At 43.0% G+C, this 12,569-nt stretch overlaps 1 protein-coding gene across 1 annotated transcript in view; it reads left to right on the top strand.

The window, feature by feature from the left end:
• LOC310788208 (CREB-regulated transcription coactivator 2) overlaps positions 1 to 12,569 on the top strand; it is a 132,756-nt gene that overhangs the window by 75,754 nt on the left and 44,433 nt on the right. The window lies entirely within an intron of this gene.

Genomic DNA, 12,569 nt, shown 5'->3' with positions numbered 1-12,569 from the left:
TGAGCGAGCTGCGAGACAGTGAGCGAAGTGAACGACAGACAGTGAGTGACACTGACAGATTTTTTAGCAACAACCAAGAAAGTAAGTGTCTAGTCTGTCTCTTAAGTAATGTTACCTGTGTGACACGTTGGGATGCTACTGGCTAATCATGCATGATGCCAATTGCCAAGCTCCCGAAGTCAGGTATGCAGGTGGCTATATGCATGGTTTCAGTTTCATGACCCAATAAGTAACAAAAAGAGGTGGTGTAAAGTTAAAAACAACATAATATATTTTATTTTATTTTTCAATCGTTCCTATCAGGAATAAATAAATGTCCCTCTGTATGTTTTTTTCATTATCGATGATGACTTTGTGTGTTGTGTACGGCTTGGGTTGTGTACCTGTGTTTGTAGGTGTCATTTTGATATGAATTTGGCTAAAACAGTTTGTGTTTGTTAGTTACAATTATGTTGACAGGAGAGCTGAGCAGGTGGTGACATGAAAGAGAATATACTGAATAATGACATCACAACAGTATAATCCTAATGTTGATTTAAAATGATATATTACTCTAAATATGGCTAAAAAAGGGGAAAAAAAACCCTAAACATTTTTTTGGCGGCGCCCGCCACCGAATCCGCCTCCCCTTGCTGGACCTCCCCTATTTCGGAACCCTGGCTACGGCCCTGCTGTCAGCTATCGATTTACAGGCCAAATTCAGTTTAAAAATGTGTGAATTTAAGCTTCGCGGGTTTTAGTATAAGAAACAGGACGAAACTTCAATACGACAAAAATAGCGCTGCTCGGTGAACCATTTCCACGCCGAATTTAATAGAAGGTTCGGATAACTTGAAATCAATTGACTTACTTGAATATCCGTGCTGTCTGTAGGGGAAACGCTGCAGTCGAGACGTTGCAAATATTCCAGTTTTCTGACATTGCAAAAAGCCCGTATCGCGCAGCTCAAGTCTCCCCGCAACTCGAAACTCGTTTTGGTGGTAATCCAATATCAACGACTGTCTGGCTTGTGAACACTTACTGATTGATAAAAAAGTAAATAAAAATAAGAGGGAAATATGATATGCTGCTACTGTCTCAGTAAATCCTTCCTGTCAGGTCAAGCAGTGGATTTCACCTCCTTGATTCAGCGTGACCACAGACCAGGCAGTGGAACAACGTTGCCGATTTTCAGACGTATTCAGCATTGGACAATACAGAATGTCAATCAATGTCAAGCAATCGATCTATCAAACAACAACCAATTAGGGTTTCACCTGGTTTCACGGGCTAAGGGAGAGCTCCCCTCCTCCTCAATCTGATTCGTTGGAAAACACATCACTCTCACTGTTTTCTGTGAATTGCAAGTCTTTTTCAACCAATCTTATTTTTTCATTAGATAAATTACCAAATAAATCAAGCCCACAGGGCGGGTGTTTTTTTAATCCCCTCCCCCATGCTGGGACCAGGGCCAGAGTGACTCGTCTGCATGGAGCTATATAATGAATGAAAAAATGAGCGTCTGCACATAAGAAAAAACACATTTGATTGATATCTTATTATAAAAAAAAATATGAAAAATTAAAAATATAAAAATAAAAATAATTTTTTTTTTTTTTTAATATATATATTTTTTTTATATAAAATCCCCAATCTAATAGAGGAGGACCATCCTCCTATGCCTCACTGGAAAAACCTCCTCTGATTCCGACGCATTCAGGCGATAACGTGGGGTGGCAATGTGCCAGAAAAAGTGAGCGCTTGCCTTTGTTACATCGCCCAAAAGCCGCCAGTCAAAATAGTGGTCGCACTAACATTACACTGTGGATGATTTTACAAGTGGCATTCAAGTCATAGCTGACTAGTTTTCAATTTATTTCTCCCCACAAAAGTTAGGCTATATCTATATTAGAGGTCGACCGATTAATCGGCCGGCCGATTAACACATTGAGTGCCACAGCGCTTCAGTAAAATTGTCTGGAGCCTGTGCCAGATTCACTTCCATTCAGTTGAAAACAGCTATACAATTTTTTCTATTAGGGCTATATGAACAGGGTTGGACTCTAATGAAACATTGGACACTCCTACTTCTTTCAAAGAAGAAATTTTGTTTCTAGACAGTTCCATTATGAAATGACAGACTCTGAAAGAAGCGCACTTTCAAGGGTTTTCTGCCGTCTTTTTTTACTTTTCAAGATAAAGTCACTTTTATGAATACTCTAATTTCAAGCGCATTCACTGACTCTGGCTGGTGTTTTCTGATGTGGTGGCGTGGTGTGGTTCTGTGCAGCCTGCGTGCCCCCCCCCTCTCCACCCCGGAGCTGCGGGCTCCTCCCCACATGCACTCGCAGCCTCAGTTTTTGCCCCGGGCGGATTTCAGTGCAACAAGGAAATGGCAGGCGGGACTGAGGGAGAAGGTTTAGCCGTTCGGCTTCGGGTGCTGCCTTTCTGGCGGGTGGTCGTGTGGAGGGGCTGTGTGCAGGCGGATAGACAGCGGCGGAGGAGCTCAGTTGTGGGCTTGGATCGCAGCCAACTGTCGGCTGCGGACAGAGCAATCTGTGTGGCTCTGGCTGCAGCATGCGTCGGTGTCTCTCTGATCACGGCTTTCTCCGTTTTCTCCTGCACAAAGTAAAGGATCTGAGGTGGGTGGCGCAGCTCCCGTATAGAGTTTTAAGGTGGCGCCGTGTGATCCCTTGAAGGGATTCATGCTCACTGGCTGGGTACGACCTTAAACAGCAGAATTATGGAATAATATGAATTATGATTTTAGGACGTCCACAGACGTCCTTGGCACTCCTCGTTACTTTTTTTTAGGACGTCCAGAGATGTCCTTGGCACTCAATGTGTTAATTGGGGCCGATTATTGGCATTTTTAATTAATCGGCATCGGCCTGCAAATTTTTTTTTTTTTTTTTCTTTTTTTTTTTTTTTGCCAGGCCAGGCCAGGCCAGGCCAGGCCACCGGGCATTTGCCCGACGTGCCCGATTATGCAGTCCGCCACTGAATGTGAGTCTTCTCATGCACCCATGAGCCTACTGTAACGTTACGTTTCCTCAGTCACCACCATCTTCTGCAAACACACTTCTCCCATCAAATGACAGCAAATCTAAACAGTTACATTATTATTATTATTATTATTATTATTATTGTTAATGTATAGAACAGTGCATGAATGAGTTCTCTGACATACTGCTCTCTCGCTATAGCCTACCAGTCACTACTGAAATCTATACCGCATAACCCAATGTATTTTTCTATTTAATAAAAAGAATAATCAAAAACATGTTACTGTACTGGCTAAGATAACATCTTATATTAGATGTAGGCCTACAGTATAATGTTATATTCGATTTTCAATGTGCATGAATGGATAATGGAAATCTAGGCTACTAGATTTCTTTAAAAAAAAAAACCAACAGAAGAATATTGCACATTTTTTGGGGGCGCTACCCACACGTTTAGCTGTGTGTTTCTCATTCCACGAATGCACAATCCTTACAAGTTGTACCCCGTTGTAAAGGTGACTAATCAGGCTTTCCAACTATATAAAATACAATACCAATTGGTATTATTAAAGGGGAGAAATAATCGAGCAAAATAACGTTTCCAAACTTTTTTTGAGGAGTTTATTTTAATCGTATTTTATCGAATGAAAAAAAATAAAATAATCGGCATTACCGTATATATCGGCCATCGGCCGCCCTGCTCTCTAAAGATCGGCATCGGCATCGGCCGTTGAAAAAGCAATATCGGTCGACCTCTAATCTATATGTCTCGATATAGGCTGATGCAACTCTTGCATTTTTACATAGCCTACAAGACAGACAGGTCGGGAGGAAAAGAAACCATTCAAGCCGTTTGCAGCACTTGAGGAAACCGTGAGTTTGCTTGTTTAATTTGTTGATATAAGCGATTGCCCGAACGATTAATTAATTAATAGGCTATGTGAACGTTAGCGGGTACTTTAGCCTATGCAGTAGGCTAAAAGAGGTAGGCTATCATCTCCTTGTTGCATTTTTAAACTGGCAGATGGGGGAGAAAGAAACGATTCAACTTTTACATGTTTACTCACCTAATTTGGTCCCTCTCCCAAATAATCCAGCCACGTAACTAATGCTACGTCCATTCATGAAAATAATTATCACTGGGACATTAATGGTTTGTAAAGTGCCATTTAACCACCCGCCCACTCAGACATAACAGCTACATGATCCGGATCATGAGCTGCCAGTGTTAAACAACAGCCGCTTTTCCAATAATGTGGATCCTATACTAGGGGCTCAGATGGTCATGATCCACACTCGCGGGAGTGCGCATAAGCCGGCTAATTGTTTCTTAACATGCAGGCCAACCGGCTAGGAGCTGGTTATAATCCAGATTTCACTGCATGTTTAGAAGGGGCTTCAATCTATCACAATTTATCACCAAAAGATGTGAATGGTACCAGCAGCAGTATGGTCAGTCTTATTTCTTTTATTTGTTCTTTCTTGTGTGTCTGAAGTTCACATTGAGCTTCACATGCACATTGCCTGCTTGATGAATACAGAACAGTGCTGATGCAATAGGCAAAACACATTTTGTTTTCTTTGCATTAACCAATTTCAGTTTCAATTTGAGAACCATCATCAGCTGCTTTAATTTGGAGATGGGCTGTTTTGGCCCAATTTTCTGGTCTTCAATCCAATTCCAGATGTCATTAAAAGCATCTTCAAACAGACTGTGTTTTGCTGCAGCTCAAATAAGACAGACTGATCTTTTATTTTTACTCTGCTTTCTGTTTCTGTGTTCACTCGTACATCGAAGTCAGGGCCTTTTGCATTGTGCCTGTTAAAGCTAGGGAACACTGTCCTGTAACCAGAACGCCACAGGTTTGACCCCCACACCAGCTTGTGTTGCCCCCAAGTGGCAAAAACTACAGTTCCTCAAACAGCCACTTGAGGCTGAATGCAAAAATGAGTCATTCCCCATAGATCTCCATGTTAAACTGCCCGACTTTACAGCAGAAATAAACATGTTTATAGCCTGGTTCAAAAAACAGTCTCTCATTTCACCGTTCGTTACAACTGTATGGAGGGTGAACTTTTAGATAACTCACCCATTTATACGACCTAAGGCTGCGACGAGAAATACGATTGTATAGAAGTCAGTGGGAAAATGGCCCTACTTCTCACTTGATTTATGACCTCAGTAAACGCATTGCTAATGAGTCTATGGTCTCAACCGCTCATTTCTACAGTCTCTTTGGTCTGAACTCCTCTACCTGCTCACTCATTGTGAATCTATCTGGATGAAGGCTTGGGCTACGTGACTAACGTGTGAAAGACAGGAGAGGAAGTGTGTGGGTGAGGAGGGAGGTCAGTGCAGGGCGGGGGAAGCACTGCGCGCTACATTTAGCCTGCCGACCGCAGCAGGATGCTGGCCTTAACTCAAACTGACTCCGCCCAGCCGCCTGGATCAGCATCTCACTGGCCCAGGTAGTCAGATGGAGGAGTGATGGAGCCCTCTTGGACGATGGTGAGATGTCTTCAGCTGGTCTTTAGGTTTATCATTTAATTGCATCCCCCATTAGCACACGAGCTGTCACACGAGATGACAGCTACTCTTCCTGGGGTCCACATAGATCAAAAAAATACATACATGTACAATAAGCAGAAAAAAGAAAATAACAATAGACGCTTTAAAGATTGTTGCACTGTACAGCAGAGTGACAGAGTGACAGCCAGACTCACTGTACAGCAGAGTGACAGAGTGACAGCCAGACTCACTGTCTTGCAGAGTGACAGCCAGATTCACTGTACAGCAGAGTGACAGAGTGACAGCCAGACTCACTGTACAGCAGAGTGACATAGTGACAGCCTGACTCACTGTACAGCAGAGTGACAGAGTGACAGCCAGACTCATTGTACAGCAGAGTGACAGAGTGACAGCCAGACTCATTGTACAGCAGAGTGACAGAGTGACAGCCTGACTCACTGTACAGCAGAGTGACAGAGTGATAGCCAGACTCACTGTACAGCAGAGTGACAGCCAGACTCACTGTACAGCAGAGTGACAGAGTGACAGCCTGACTCACTGTACAGCAGAGTGACAGAGTGACAGCCAGACTCACTGTACAGCAGAGTGACAGCCAGACTCACTGTACAGCAGAGTGACAGAGTGACAGCCTGACTCACTGTACAGCAGAGTGACAGCCTGACTCACTGTACAGCAGAGTGACAGAGTGACAGCCTGACTCACTGTACAGCAGAGTGACAGAGTGACAGCCAGACTCACTGTACAGCAGAGTGACAGAGTGACAGTCAGACTCATTGTACAGCAGAGTGACAGCCAGACTCATTGTACAGCAGAGTGACAGAGTGACAGCCTGACTCACTGTACAGCAGAGTGACAGAGTGACAGCCAGACTCACTGTACAGCAGAGTGACAGAGTGACAGCCAGACTCACTGTACAGCAGAGTGACAGCCAGACTCACTGTACAGCAGAGTGACAGCCAGACTCACTTCACCACTTTACTTTCACTAAGACAACTCACATTGTGAGGCATCATGACAAATCCATCTTGCCACGCTCCAATCTTTTGGTTTGAATCAGAACCACCAGTGGTTCACACCAATCAGCGTCCTTATGAGGCAGCTATGGGCAGGCTTTGGTGTGACGCCAGGGAGAGCGAGCCCGTGATAGACAGGTGGTTCATCCAATCATCTGCCAGGTGCTTTTTGAAAGTGCCTGCCCTTATGTGAAAACAAACCATGTGGCAGCATCAGGTTTTCTGCGGTGCGTGCCGGTGGTAATGTTTTATATCATAATTTTCCCATTAATGAGTAGTTCAATGAGTTACTATTTCACTTTCAGTAATCTTTGTTACAATTGGCTAAGTGGGTGGCGGTGTCTGTCTGTCTGTGCCGGCGGTGTCTGTCACGATTGTGATGTCATCAGTGATGTGTCATCAGTGTTGTTAACATTATATTTCCCAATTAAACGCATGAAACGTTAGGGTTTTGTGCTACAACCCGGGTTTTACGAGTGAGAACGAGAGCTCTCACTCTAGTGCCATCTCGCTGCGCACGCAACCACTGGAAGAATATTATTTTTGCTCCAAAAACTATCTTTATATAAAACCAAACCACCTACCACCTACTTGGTCATGTGTATATTGGGCACCGGGACCTGATCCGATGCCCCGATGGGGGGAGAGAATGGGGGGAGCAGGGCGTGAGAGGCTGCGCCCACCCGCCGCATGGCCAGCTCCGTAGATGCTAGGCATGCCGGGGGAAAATCCCTTACGCAAACCCCCGACTACTGACGCACCGCCGGTGCGCCGGATCGGGGTACTACTACATAGCTGTATTGCATTTTTATGCCTCCGCCGGCGATAGCCAGGGCGGAGGCATTATGGATCCGGGGTGTCCGTCCGTACGGCCGTCCGTCCGTACGGCCGTACGTCCGTCCGTACGATGTTTGTTAACGCGATATCTCAGGAATGCCTTGACGGAATTTAATCAAACTTGTCTCAAACATCGACTTGGACTCAAGGATGAACTGATTACATTTTGGTGGTCAAAGGTCAAGGTCACTGTGACCTCTCAAACGCCATTTTCCAGCTTGTTAACGCGATATCTCATGAATACCTTGACGGAATTTCATCAAATTTGCCTCAAACATCTACTTAGACTCAAGGATGAACTGATTACATTTTGGTGGTCAAAGGTCACTGTCACCTCTCGAACGCCATTTTCAAGCTTGTTAACGTGATATCTCAGGAATGCCTTGACGAAATTTAATCAAACTTGTCTCAAACATCGACTTGGACTCAATGATGAACTGATTAAATTTTGCTGGTCAAAGGTCAAAGGTCATGGTCACTGTGACCTCTCAAACGCCATTTTCCAGCTTGTTAACACGATATCTCACAAATGCCTTGGCGGACTTTCATCAAATTTGCCTCAAACATCGCCTTAGACTCAAGGATGATCTGATTAGACTTTGGTGGTCAAAGGTCAAGGTGAGCTCTCGAACGCCATTTTCAAGCTTGTTAACGCGATATCTCAGGAATGGCTTGACGGAATTTAATCAAACTTGTCTCAAACACCAACTTGGACTCAAGGATGAACTGATTACATTTTGGTGGTCAAAGTTCAAGGTCACTGTGACCTCTCACACACCCAATTTCCAAGCTCTGTAACGCAACATCACAGGAGCGCCTTGACGGAATCTCTTCCAATTTGCCTCAAATGGCGATTTGGACCCCAGAATGAACTAATGGCGGAGGCATAAGTCCGCCTTGCGGTCGTTCTAGTTAAGATTGGAACTAATTATATTAATAATGATGTAGGAGGGAGAGAAAGTAGGGGGGAGAGATGGGGAGGGAGAGAGCTAATATACCACATCTTAACTGTGCAAAGAGGGATCTCTGACTTTTATTCAAATCATACTTAACATATTTTTCACATCTATATTGTTGTGTGTGTGTGTGTGTGTGTGTGTGTGTGTGTGTGTGTGTGTGTGTGTGTGTGTGTGTGTGTGTGTGTGTGTGTGTGTGTGTGGGGGGGGGTTTCTTTGGTGACTGTGTTCCTCAGAAAGCAGAAGTGCTCTGTGATGTTGGCATTATGTCATTATTCAGCCTGCTCACTTCTCAGTTAGTCCTTTAATGAGTTAGTCCTTTAATCATCTAAAACAGGGCTATTCAACTAAATTGTTCAGGGGGCCACATTGTCAGAAACCTAAGGGGCCGGGGGCCGGACCGTTCCCCGAGCCATTATATGTACACTTGACACAACATTTTCGCAGCCGCGCTGGAACTATTATTAAGTAGGGGGTGCTGTAAGGAATGGAAACTCGACGCTGCAACACAATTTGATGTTTTTTGGACTTTTATCCATATTTATAAGAATATTTAATTTTAAATTAACATTAGGATTATACTGTTGTGATGTCATTATTCAGTATCTTCTCCTTTTCTCACTCACTTTCATGTAACCACCTGCTCTCCCTTTAGTCGTTTTACACTACAACAGACAGCAAGCAACACAGGCATAAACACTGAACTTATTATTATTATTATGGAAAACCACATTATGATGAAAATCAAACACTTTTGAAGAGAGAGTGTATGAAATAAGATTAGAGCTGGGAAGCACAAACTGTTTTTTAATGCATTTTGTTGATGGTATAAACACAAGACAGCCAAATCCAACAATTTTGAAAATCCCATCTCTTGCCACCAGGGGGTGCTGCCGCACCCTCCGCACCTACCTTCCCGCGCCCTTGCATTTTCGAAACTTTTATTTCACTACATTGCAAAAGTAGCTTAATTTTCATTTAAAAGTGCTTAATTTCTGTGCAACAAAAGCTGTGTTAAAGCCCCAAAAGTAAACACATTTGAAACAAAAGTATTCTACAACACATGTCAGCTATTTGAAATATAATTTGGTCAATTCTGTCATCCCTTAGCTACACTATAGCTTTGTAAACATTTATAGTGCATCAGGAAAGGAAAACAACTGTAAACATTCTTTCTTGTTTAGAACCTAGCACAGTATTAAATACTGAGTATCTCATGAAAAACTATTAATATTGCATCTTTTGCATTTAGCTCTGTCTCACAGCATTGTAACATTGTAGTGCAGCAAGAAAGGAAAACTACTGTAAACATTTTAACCATATTTCTTGTTTAGAACCTATAGCTAGCAACATCACACATCTCCTGAAACACCATTTATAATGCATCTTTCTTAATTAGCTACATCACATCGCCATCTCCTGAAAAACATTAATATTGCACCTTTCTTGTGGCTACATCACAGCATCTCCTGAAAAACATTTATAGTGGATCTGACTTGTTTAGTTCACTTTAGCTAGATCACATCTGAAAAACAACCAGTCGGGTGTAATAAGTAAATGAGGTTTAATTGTAAAAAAAAAAAAGAAGATTTTTTTTTTTTTGAACTCATCCGTTGAATAGCCCTGATCTAAAATATAAGATGGACCGGGCAGCCTCCACCACCCATTCCACAGCTGAAATGCCAGACTCACAGCCAGAATGGCCCGCTGGAGTGCAGGAACTATTTCTTTCACCACCACAGCAACCAACAACTCTGCTTTGGTACACCCACCTCAGGTCTCTAGGTCAGACTTTTACACAAATGTATCGGTTACTCAGGAGCTAACAATTTATACTTTATGTATGTTTTATTGCAGATTTCAAATTCTTAATCTGGATATGCTGAAAATAGCATTGTGCATATTGTTTTACCCTATAATACAGTACATAACAAACAGAACACGCAAAAACAAAGAATAGAGGGGAAAAAAATGAGAGAGAAAAATACATGAAGGCAGAAGCCACAGATGATTCTCCAGCTCCACAACCTGACCCAACTTCAACGTAACCATTCAACCTTCGGTTCAAACTTGTTGTTCTTGTTTTTAGACTATCAAGTCTTGATTTGTAAAGATCAAAATTAGGTTTTCCAGTCCTCTTGTCTCTCCACACAGCCGCAGGCCACCTGTAGGTGGGGGCGAAGAGAAAAAGAGAAACCCAGAATTGCGATTCTGTCTGTGACTAACAGACAATGAATGTTACCGTTTAGCACATCCTGACACAGGCTAACACACAAGCTCCAACATGCAGGAGCTCCATCTGGAAAAGCATACTGACCGCATACAAAACTATCAACGCTACCAAGCAAAGATACTTTCAACATGTTTTTTCAGCCCAATGTGTGTGTTACATTTGTTTACTTTGATCAGAAGCGTCATGCCTATTGTAACTGAGGGGGCATTTTTGAGAGAAAAAATTAATGAATTAATAAACATATTTATGCTATAATATTATGTATGGTAGTTGAAACATAGTTTCAAGTTGACGTTTATTTATGTTTGTAGTTAAAACAAAAACATAAATACTGTATAGGCTACATACAGTACAACACAAAAGGCTGTTATTTACCCTTTGTCGCCACCTGGTGAGTATAAATATATATGTAACTAAAACCATTAAAATTGACAACCGGTCCGCGACTTTTTTTTCCATGTATCTATCGGTCCTTTGCACAAAAAAGGTTGGGAATCCCTGCTCTAGATGACACTAGATGAGACTAATGGAAGAGAAAAGATTTCTACCTTCTGAAAACACAATACCAGCCAAAATAAACATTGTGTTACATTGCTTTGAAACGTGTGGTCTCCCTTTTTTGTCAAGTCCATTGAGCCTGGGCAGTGGCAATGTACTTAGTCTGGTGATTATGGATTTTTCCAGGAGGCTGAGCAGTTTGGAAAATAGCCTTACGGTTACACCTGCTCAGTCTGTTAATTTAAAATGAGATATTCCTCTAAATCTGGCTTCCAACCCCCCAAATTCGGCCCTCAGATTGTTGGCTTGCATGACGCCCCTGACTTTGACCCAATACTTATGTAACACAGTGGCTGATAGATGAATTTACCATACACAGCCACAACAGCCTGGCACATCTGTATGCTGCTCACCAGCCTGATCACACATTACTGTGAGATGGCACATCTTTATGCTGCTCACCAGCCTGATCACATGTTACTGTGAGATAATGAGGTAGGTGCAACAGTTAGTGATTCAAGGTGAAGTGATTCAGGACAAGTGTACAGCGAAGTGTTCGAATGAAGTGATCAAATGACTGGTTTAAGTATTCATCAGAGTGACCGTTCTTGTCTGGTTGTTTTTGTATGTCTGGTTGTTTTGGTGTACTCTGTAGCACCGATCAGAGGAGAGTAGTTTGAACAGATCATGTCCAGTCATCATTGGTGTCACCAACATCATCACCATCACCATCATCATGGTAGTAGACATCATCATCATCATCATTGTCGTCACCAACATCATGATCATCATCACCACCACCAACTTCATCCCTCATTTCTGTATTTCTCAAAAATAATATTTTTGAGAGGGAAAAGGGGAGGGAGAGCGGGGGCGGGGGTGGTGGAGGAGAAAGGGGGGAGGTCGGGGGGAGAGAGGAGGGAAAGGGAGAAAGGTGGGGGAGGGGAGCAGGGGACGGGGGAAGAAAAGAGCAGAACAGATAGAATATACAGCAGCTACTCAATCCGCCCTGCCATCCTGCTGCAGCGGCACACTTGAACCAGCAGCAGAGCAGCCAGGCCAAATGAACAGCAGCTCAGACAATCTGACTACTCTAGCCATTAACCTGAACTAACTAGCACACAAGGAGTCTAGCTAATCTACAACCTAGTCTGCCCTGTCCTACTCTACTCTAGTCTGATCTGATCTTAGCCTGAACACTACTGAGGCCCCTGACTGTGGTTAGGGTTGTGGAGTTCAATCATCCAATACCCCCAAACAACTCAAAACAAGAGTCATTTCCAACAGGAGGATAAACGTTTGACATTGGCGGGGCAATTTGGCACATTTGACTTCAGTGGTACCCTACCAAACACAAGTTTCCAAACTTTTTTTGCTGAGTTTATATCCTGATACTGTATGCTGATAAAGACAGCTTGCCTGTCGAAACCTTGGTGATTAAAATAACTAATTGAGCAGTGTGTGGTACCTTTTCAACTTTAACCTGTTTTGGGGATCAAACCTGCAACTCCGTCTTCT

This window comes from Poromitra crassiceps (assembly GCF_964638095.1).
Source record: "Poromitra crassiceps genome assembly, chromosome: 1".
Lineage (NCBI taxonomy): Eukaryota > Metazoa > Chordata > Actinopteri > Beryciformes > Melamphaidae > Poromitra > Poromitra crassiceps.
Note: the sequence above shows the minus strand (reverse complement) of the source record. Positions and strands in the feature narration are given on the sequence as shown.